The sequence below is a fragment of the Rhinopithecus bieti genome, unplaced genomic scaffold, assembly GCF_001698545.2.
Source record: "Rhinopithecus bieti isolate Rb0 unplaced genomic scaffold, ASM169854v2 scaffold_29391, whole genome shotgun sequence".
NCBI lineage: Eukaryota > Metazoa > Chordata > Mammalia > Primates > Cercopithecidae > Rhinopithecus > Rhinopithecus bieti.
In genome coordinates, this window is record NW_016813148.1 from 998,413 (window position 1) to 1,008,658 (window position 10,246).

The 10,246-nt window shown below is 41.0% G+C and overlaps 1 pseudogene; it reads right to left on the reverse strand.

The window, feature by feature from the left end:
- LOC108512444 (A-kinase anchor protein 8 pseudogene) overlaps positions 1 to 7,440 on the reverse strand; it is a 35,711-nt pseudogene extending 28,271 nt beyond the window's left edge.
- Between the last annotated feature and the right edge of the window lie 2,806 nt (positions 7,441 to 10,246).

The window sequence follows — 10,246 nt, forward strand, 5'->3', positions numbered from 1 at the left end:
GGAAGGAAGGAAGGAAAGAAAGAAAGAAAGAAAGAAAGAAAGAAAGAAAGAAAGAAAGAAAGAAAGAAAGAGAAAGAAAGAAAAAAGAAAGAAACTAGGAAGGAAGGAAGGAAGAGAAAGAAAGAAAGAGAGAAAGAAAGAAAAAAGAAAGAAAGAGAAAGAAAGAAAGAAAAAAACTAGGAAGGAAGGAAGAGAAAGAAAGAAAGAGAGAAAGAAAGAAAGAAAGAAAGAAAGAAAGAAAGAAAGAAAGAAAGAAAGAAAGAAAGAAAAAAGAAAGAAACTAGGAAGGAAGAGAAAGAAAGAAAGAGAGAAAGAAAGAAAGAAAAAAGAAAGAAACTAGGAAGGAAGGAAGGAAGAGAAAGAAAGAAAGAAAAAAGAAAGAAAGAAAGAAAAAAGAAAGAAACTAGGAAGGAAGGAAGGAAGAGAGAGAAAGAGAGAAAGAAAGAAAGAAAAAAGAAAGAAAGAAAAAGAAAGAAAGAATACTAAAAACAAATGAACACATGATAACTGGTTAGAACTAGAAGAAAGTGCATTCTAATGCAATCGTAGGTAAACCCAGCAAAAACACATTTGAATCACAGAACTGCATAAATTGGAGGCACTTCTGATAGTTGGGTGTATGTTGGGCTGATAAAAAGAAAATTGTTTGGAAATCTGTGTAAGGAATAATCACCTGCTTCGAACTGAAGATCAGTTGTCTAAACAGGTTAAGTCAGACATTGCTTCAGACTTGGGGACCCAAGCATAGCTGAGGATGAAAATACTATGTGGAAAGGTGGGCATCTTTGGAAATCTATATAGAGAATGGTAAAACCACCTCCTCCACTCTGCTGTGAGAACACTGGCTACTGCGTTTGCAGTCTTCAGGCAGAATGATAAATAATTCCTCTCTAGAGAAACAGAGAGTTTGACAGTTGAATTTCCCCAAGAAAAAGCTCAGCAAGATTATCATACAGAGAACATGTGCAGTTTATATATATATATATAAATGACAAAAGATACTGTTTATAAGTATACAAAAAGGGAACAAGAAAAAGAAAAAAATATTTGAAATTTAAAATATATTAGAAAAAAATTAAAAACTCAATAGTAAAGTGTTGGAAAATAAAGTTACAAAATCAGAACACAAATGGAAAAAAACCTGAAAAGATGACAAAAACCAGATGACCCACACACAATACATAAACAATAGGAATTTCAGAAGGAATAACAATAAAAAGAGAAAAAATATGTTGATGACACTGGAAGCTAGAATTCTGCATCAAATATAATTACTCATCACATGTGATGGTAGAATAATGCTGTTGGGTGTTTGCATAGTGTAGGGTTAAAACACAAACTTAGAGTCGGATTTCAGGGGTTTAATTCTGGAACAGCAAGTCTCTACATAATTTGGGGTTTAAATTTCAATTTCTTAAGTTTTTATTTTTCCCAGGAAATCAATAATTCTCTTACTGGGTTGTTCTGAGGATTAAATAAGTAAATACACATAAAATGCAAAGAGTAGAGTATGGCATCTAAGAAGTTCTTAGAAAGTTGTTATAATTATTTTTTAACAGATGTACAAATCCTCAAGAAATTTACTTTTCTTCAAATAATTTCCAATGTGCTACTATAAGATATGGCCCATTAAAATTAAAGTCATAAATTAAGAATAAAAGAAATGAAAACAAAAAAGGGGGGGTTCAATGCAGAAAGGAGTTGATAGGAATTGCTAGGATCAAGTTACATGTCAATCCCAAGGTGACAAGACATAAGCTATCCCACAAAATTAGAGAATAAACTTCAGATTAGAGAAGAAAAGGAGAGGGCCTCAAGAGTATTTATCAAAGAACAAAATTAAACCAATGAATTACATAATGTATGGACATAATGAAAGTGTATAGTTCTGGAGAAGAGGTATAGGATGAATTAATGGGAAGTAATATTTAATCCCTTATAAGAAAATAAGGAAACAAAATATTAAGTGCAGTTAAAACTATATATATATATATATATATATGTAAACAAAACAGAGAAGAGTGAGGCAAAGCACAATGGCTGAACAGAGCACTCCATCTATCTTCCCCCAAACAGGAATACCAGATTGAACAACTATCCACACACACAAAGAAGCACCTTCATAAGAACCAAAAATCAAGCAAGCAACCACAGTACCTTATTTTAACATCATATTAAGGAAAGAGGCTAAAAATGACAATCTTAAATCACCTACACCACCCCTCTCTACCTCCCAGCAGCAGCCACATGATGTGGAGAGAAAATCTATGTGCTTGAGGGAGGGAAAGCACAGTGATTGTGAAACGTTGCATCGGAACTCAGTGCTGTCCTGTCACAGCAGAAAGCAAGAAGGGGCAGGACTCAGTCAGTGCCCAAGGAGGGATTATTTAGGCCAGCCCCAGCAGTAGGAACATGAGTTCCAACAAGCCACAACACCACAGGCCAAAAGGCTCTGGGGTTCTAAATTAACTTGGAAGGCAATTTCAGCCACAAAGGATATAATTCCTGGGAAAGTCCTGGCGCTGCGCTGAACTTGGAGACAGTAAATTTGGGGTGCATGCAATCTAGTGAGACACCAACTGAGGTGGCTAAAAGAGTGCTTGCATCACCCCTTCTCCAACCCAAAACAGTACAGCTTACATATCCAGGAGAGACTCCTTCCTTCCACATGAGGAGAGGAGAGAGAAGAGTAAAAAGGAATTTGTCTTGTGAATTGAATACCAACTTAGCCACAGTAAAAGAAGTCACCAGGCAGAGTGCTGAGGCCCCCATTCCAGGCCCTAGCTCCTGGATGATATCTCTAGACACACCCTGAGCCAGAAGGGAATCTGCTGCCTTGAAGGGAAGGATACATTCCTGACAGGATTCATCACCTGCTGACTAAAGAGCCCTTGGGTCATGAATAACTGGCAGTGATAGCAAGGCAGTATTGCCATGGGCCTTGGGCGAGATTCAGAACCATGCTGCCTTCAAGTGTGACTCAGCACATTTCCATCTGTGGTGGCTATGGGGAGAGACTCCTGCTTGAGGAAAGGAGGGGGAAGAGTAAAGGGGACTTTATCTTGCGGCTTGGGTGCCAGTTCAGCCACAAGTGGGATTCTGCTATACCTGATTCCAGGCCTTCGCTCCTGCATGGTATTTCTGGACCTGCCCTAGGCCAGAAGGGAGCCCACTACCCTGAAGCAAGAGATGCAGGCCTGTCAGTATTCATCACAAGTGAACCGAAGAACTCTTGGGCCATGATTGAACATCAGCACTAGCCAGGCAGTATTTGCTACAGGCCTGTGGCAGTGGTGGCCACAGAGAGAGTCTTTTCTACTTGAGGAAAGGGGAGGAAAAGATGGAAAAATCTTGCAGCTTGGGTGCCAGCTCAGCCACATTAGATAGAGCACCAAGTAGATTCCTAGGTTCCCAACTCCAGGTCCTGACTCCTGCTCACCATTTCTAGACCTACCCAGGGACTGGGATAACTCACCTCTCTGAATGGAAGAGAAGAAGCCTGACCGGATTTGCCGCCTACTGATTGTGGAGCCCTTGGACCTTGAGAAAATATAAGTGGTAAATAGGCAGTGGTCACTGCAGGCCTGGGTGAGACTCAGTACTGTGCTGGCTTTGGGTCAGACTCAGTGCAGTCCTAGTGGTGATGCTCACAGGGGTGTTATTGTCACCCCCCAGGCAGCTCAGCACAGGGATGAAGATTCCATTTGTTTAGAAGAAAGTAAGGGAAGAGAACAGGGATCTCTGACTAGTAATCCAGAGAATTCTTCCAAATCTGACCCAAGAGTGCCACGGTGGTGCCTCTCTGAGCCTGCAAGAACTAGTGTACTACTGGGCTTGGGGTGCCCCCTAATGCAGATACAGCTGCAGTGACCAAAGACTTAGATCACAGCAACCAAGTACCTTTGAACACTTGGAAAGCCTTCCCAACAGAAACAGGTACAAAGAAGCCCAGACTGCGAAGACTACAAGAAATATCCAGCTCTTCAGTTCCAAGACACTGAAAAATATCCACAGGCATCAAGACCATCAAGGAAAATGTTACCTCACCAAATGAACTAGCGAAGTCACCAGTGACCAATCCCAGAGAGGCAGAACTATGTAACCTTGCAGAGAGTAGATTAAAAATATATCTATGGAAGAGCTCAGTGAAAGTCAAGATAAGACAGAGAAGGAATTCAGAATCCTATCACATAAATTTAACGGAGATTGAAATACTTTTTAAAATCAAGAAGAAACTCTGGAGCTGAGAAATGCAACTGCATGCATAAAAATGCATTGAAGTCTCTGAACAGTAAAAGTGATCAGGCACAAGAAAGAATTAAGGAGTTTGAAGACAGGCTATTTAAAAACACATAGTCAAAGGAGAGAAAAGAAAAAAGAATACAAAAGAATGAAGAAGATCTACAAGATCCAGAAAATAGCCTCCAAGGGATAAACCTAAGAGTTATTGACCTTAAAGAGAAGGTAGGCAGGGCACAGTGGCTCAAGCCTGTAATCCTAGCACTTTGGGAGGCTGAGGCGGATGGATCACCTGAGATCGGGAGTTCAAGACCAGCCTGACCAACATGAGGAAACCCCATTCTACTAAAAATACAAAAATATTAGCCGGACATGGTGACACATGCCTGTAATCCCAGCTACTCAGGAGGCTGAGGCAGGAGAGTTGCTTGAACCCGGGAGGTGGAGGTTGAAGTGAGTCGAAATTGCACCATTGCTCTCCAGCCAGGGCAACAAGAGCAAAACTCTGTCAAAAATAAATAAATAAATAAATAAAATAAGGTAGAGAGAGTGATAGAAAGTTTATTCAAAGGGATAATAACAGAGAACTTCTCAAACCTGGAGAAATACATCAATATCCAAGCACAAGAAGGTTACAGAACATCAAGCAGATTTCACCCAAAGAAGACTACCTCAAGACATTCAATAATCAAATTTCCAAAGGTCAAGGATAAAGAAATGATCCTAAAAGCAGCAAAAGAAGAGAAACAAGTAACATACAAAGATCTTCAATGTGTCTGGCAGCAGACTTCCCAGTGGAAAGCTTGTAGGCCAGTAGAGAATGACATGACATACACATAGTGTTGGAAAAAAAAAATTGTCCTAGAATAGTATATCTGTTGGGAATAGGCCCACAGATCTGGCCATAAACAGGCCCCAAAACTGGCCACAAACAAAATCTCCGCAGCACTGTGACATGTTCGTGATGGCCATGACACCCATGCTGGAAGGTTGTTGGTTTACTGGAATAAGGGCAAGGAACACCTGGCCCACCCAGGGTGGAAAACTGCTTAAAGGCGTTCCTGAACCACAAACAATAGCATGAGCAATCTGCACCTTAAGTACATGTTCCTGCTGCAGGTAACTAGCCAGACACATCCCTTTGTTTCGTCCCATCCCTTTATTTCCCATAAGGAATACTTTTATTTAATCTATAATCTATAGAAACAATGCTTATCACTGGCTTGCTGTCAATAAATATGTGGGTAAATCTCTGCCTGAGGCTCTCAGCTCTGAAGGCTGTGAGACCACTGATTTCCCACTGCGCATGCTGTATTTCTGTGTGTGTGTCTTTAATTCCTCTTGTGCTGCTGGGTTAGGGTCTCCCCGACCGAGCTGGTCTCGGCAATATCCAATAAAAATATCCTTTAAACATGAAGGAGCAATAAAGACTTTCCCAGACAAACAAAAATGGAGGGATTTTATAACATCAGACTTATTCTACAAGAAAATGCTAAAGGGAGTTCTTCAATCTGAAATAAAATGATGTTTATGAGCAATAATTCATCTCATCTGAAGATATTGCACAAAATTCACCTGCAATAGTAAGTACACAGAAAAACACAGAATATCATAACACTGTAATTCTGGTTCATAAACTACTCATACCTTGAGTAGAAAGACTAATAGATGAAACTATCAAAAGTAAGAAATACAACAAATTTTCAAGACATAGTATAGAAAGACATATAATAAGACAACCACAAAAAATTAAAAAGCACGGAGATGAAGTTGCAGTGTAGAGTTTTTATTAGTTTTCACTTTGCCTGTTTGTTTATGCATTCAATGTTAAGTTGCCATTAATTTAAAAAATAGGTTATTGTGGTCAGTGGAGTGCAGGTGCAGCTGGAGAAGCTGTGGCTGAGCAGGAATCAGCACAGCACAGGCCAGGCAGTGAGCAGCTTGGATCTTCTTAAAGGGCTCCTGGCCAATCTCTTTGAAAGGATCTGGTTTTGGTTTTGTGCTTTCTTTCTCCATCAGTTCCTGATGCCTCTTCTCAATTTTCTTATTCCTGTTTATAATGTATTCCTGGATGAATTCCACTGTCTTGTTGGGCAGCTTGGTGCTTATAAAGTGTAGTGTCTCTTTGTGAAATTTGCTTTGCAGATGCTTCTGGATCTCTTCCTCTTCAAATCTACGGAACTTGCACACGGAAGAGGCCAACTGAATCCTGTCGGCTGCGTGGTCCTGCATCCTGTCTCTCCTTTACTTTTCCCTTCTCCTCTTCACTTCCTCATCCTCGTCGTCCTTCTCTCTGCCTACCAGAGTCACAGAATTCATCCTCACCTTTGAGTTCTTCATCTCCTGAGTGGAAGTCACCAGGAGATCATTTTCTGAGAAACCTCCTTTGCCGTCAACCCAGGATAGTTTGGCGTCTGGCTCCTTACAAATCTGGAACTGCTTCCGTTTCCTTCCCATGCCATCTAGTCCGAAGGGTCAAACCCTCTCCTTCTGGGTGGATCCCGATCCTGCATCCAGTCTTGCAAGTGACCACATCCATAAGGCCAGCGCTGTTTATAGCCACCCGCCCCCTGCACACCCATCAAGCCTTAGTCAGGAGCCATGGACTGGGAGAAAGCCAAGGAGGCGGCTGCCTGGGGAGAGGGCCTTCCCAGACCCCATCCACTCACGTGGTTAAGCTCTTTCTAGGGCGTGGATAGAGGCTCAGGGGAGGACAAGGGTGTCTTGAAAGGGTCGCTGCACATGAAGGTGCCAGGATTGCTCTGGTCCTGGAAATGGCCCTGGCCCCGCCCAGCATGAAGCCATCGAGGGAGCCCTACTCCAGGGCCAGGTGTCGACATTCACTGTACTGCCGCTGAAAGCTGCCATTGCGGTGGAACCCCAGGTCGAAATCATAGTCGTAGCTGTAACTGGGGCGGTAGGGGCTGTGCTCTGGCAGGCAGGGCATAGAGTCATAGGACTCCAAGGTCTGCAAGTGGAAGGAGTTCTCCCGGCCCTGCATGCCCTCCCCACCGTGGCCGCTCCCGTCCCTGCCTTCCTCCTTGGACACCATGTCCCATCGCCGGTTGATCTTGGCAATGAGGGAGTTGGAATTGTAGGTGCCTCGCTCTGGGCCATAAGAGGCCATGTGCATGGAAGCAACCCCAGCCACCAGGCCACCTTTGCTTGCCTTGGTGGCCTCCTATGAGACTGGGCCGGCTGCTGAGCAATTCAAGAAAACCAGTCTCCATATGGCTAAGAGTTTCTTGAACAACAGACAGATACCTCGGGTGTGAGGCCCCTTACACCAGTGAAACTGGTGACACAGAAATGGGAGGAGATGGCAATTTAGGAGGTGAGGATATGGAAGAGACACCTGAGGAGGTGGTGGAAGACATCTTGGTCCAGGAGATTACCACAGCAGTGAAGGCTATAGATGGGGAAGGAGCACTGCTCTGGAGAGCAAGGCGAGTCTGAAGGCCCTGTGGATACAGCAGACAACAGTAGTGATCCTCAGGCTGAACAGCTGCTGGAAGAGCACATGCTCTGTGTAACAGCGTCTGAGTAGGGGGCCACTAGGCCAGAAGTGAGGCTGCGGAGGCTGGAAGTGGGGCTGAGACAAAGGCAGCAGAGGCAGAATGCGGTGGAACCATGGCTGCTTCTGCTGCAGCTGCCATGGAAGTCCAAGCGAAACAAGTTGATGTGTAATCCGAAGATGCTGTGCCCACAGAATTGATGCTCATTTCCCTGTTCGAAGGGATGTGATATATGATGGATGCCTTGCCCTTTCTCCTTTGGCTTGTAAGCAGTACTAGGGTGTGTGTTACCTTAAAATGCTCTAAATTAATATTGTTAAGGAGACCCAGCCATTTCTTCCTGAACAGTGCACCTCATGGCTTGTCTTGTGCAGTGAGGTAGCTTCTCGCCTGGGTTTGAAAGCTGCAGAAGTTGTACATTCACCCTAGCAGCTGTGACATTTCTTGACACCGCAGTTGAAAAATAAAGTTGGATAATTAGAAATAAAATAAATAATTACAGGCTAAAAATGTGATGTGCAATCTCATGGTAACCTCAAATTTAAAAACATATAACAGATACATACAAAAAAATTTTTAGACAAAGAAATTAAGACAACCAAAGAAAATCACGTTCACTAAAAGGAAGACAGGAAGGAAGGAAGGAAAAGAAAACCACAAAATAACCTGAAAGCAAATAAACAAACAGGCAGGAGTAAGTCCTTACTTAACAATAATAATTTGAATGTAAATGAACTAAACTCTTCCCATCAAAAGACATAGAGTGGCAGAATACATAAAAAACAAAAGTCCCAACAATCTGTTGTCTACCAGAAATATACTTCACCTAGAAAGACACATTCGATTGAAAATAAAAGGATGGTAAAAGATATTCCATGCCAAGGGAAATTAAAAAAAAAAAAAAAAAGCGGGAGTAGCTATTCTTATACCAGATAAAATGGATTTCAAGACAAAAACTATAAGACGACACAAAGAAGGTCACTATATAATGAACAAGGGTCAACTCAGCAAGAGGATATAACAATTGTAAACATACATGCATCCAACACTGGAGCACCCAGATATAGAAAGCAAATGTTATTAGAGCTAAAGAGAGAGATAGACCTCAGTACAATAAGAGCTGGAGATTTCAACATCCTACTTTCAGCATTAGAGAGTTTATGCAGAGAGAAAATTAACAAAAAAATCAGACATAATCTGCACTGTGGACCAAATGGATCTAATAGATATTTATAGAACATTTTACCCAACAGCTGCAGAATACACATTCTTCTCTTCAACATATGCATCATTCTCAGGGATAGACCATATATAAGGCCACAAAACAAGTCTTGAAATATTCAGAAAATTAAAATTATATCAAATATCTTCTCAGAACACAATGGAATAAAACTGGAAATCAATACCAAGATGAATATTGAAACTATACATAGACAATAAAAGATATGCTCCTGAATGACCAGTGAGTCAATATAAAAAATTAAGAAAAAAGTTGAAAAATTTCTCTACAAAAAAAAAAAAAAGATAATGGCATACCAAAACCTGTTGGATACAGCATAAGCAGTACTAAGAGGAAAGTTTATAGCAACAAGCACCTAAATCAAAAGGTAGAAAAACTTCAAATAAGAAACCTAATGATAATCATAAAAACCAGAAAGCAGGACAGGCATGGTGGCTCATGCCTGTAATCCCAGCACTTTGGGAGGCCGAAGCAGATAGATCACCTAAAGTCAGGAGTTCGAGACCAGGCTGACAATATGGTGAAACCTTGTCTCTACTCAAAATAAAAAAATTAGCTGGGCGTGGTGGTGTGTGCCTGTAATCCCAGCTACTCGGGAGGCTGAGACAGGAGAATTGCTTGAACCCGGGAGACAGAGGTTGCAGTGAGTTGAGATCATACCACTGCACTCTAGCCTGGGCGACAGAGAAAGACTCCATCTCAAAAAAATAAAATAAAATAAAATAATTAAATTAAATTAAATTAAAATTTTTAAAAATATATAAAAAATCAGAAAGCAAGAGCGAACCAAATCCAAAATAAGTATGAGAAATAAGAAAGATTAAAGCAGAGAGAAATAAAATTAAAATATAAAATATAAAACATCAATGAAACAACAAAAGACGAACAAAATTGCCATATGTCTAACCTAAGAAAAAAAGAGAGAAGACCCAAATAAATAAAATCAGAGGTGAAAATCGAGACATTCCAACTGATACTGCAGAAACTGAAAGGATCATTAGTGGCTACTATGAGCAACTCTATACAAGAAATTGGAAAACCTAAAAGAAATAGATAAATTCTTACACACATTCAATCTACCAAGATTGACTCACAAAAAATTCCAAAACCTGCACAGACCAATAACATGTAAAGAGATCAAAGTCATAATAAAAAGTCTCCCAGCAAAGAAAAGTCTTGGACCCAACAGCTTCACTGCTGAATTTTATCAAACACTTAAAGGAGAATTAATATCAATCCTAATCAAACTATT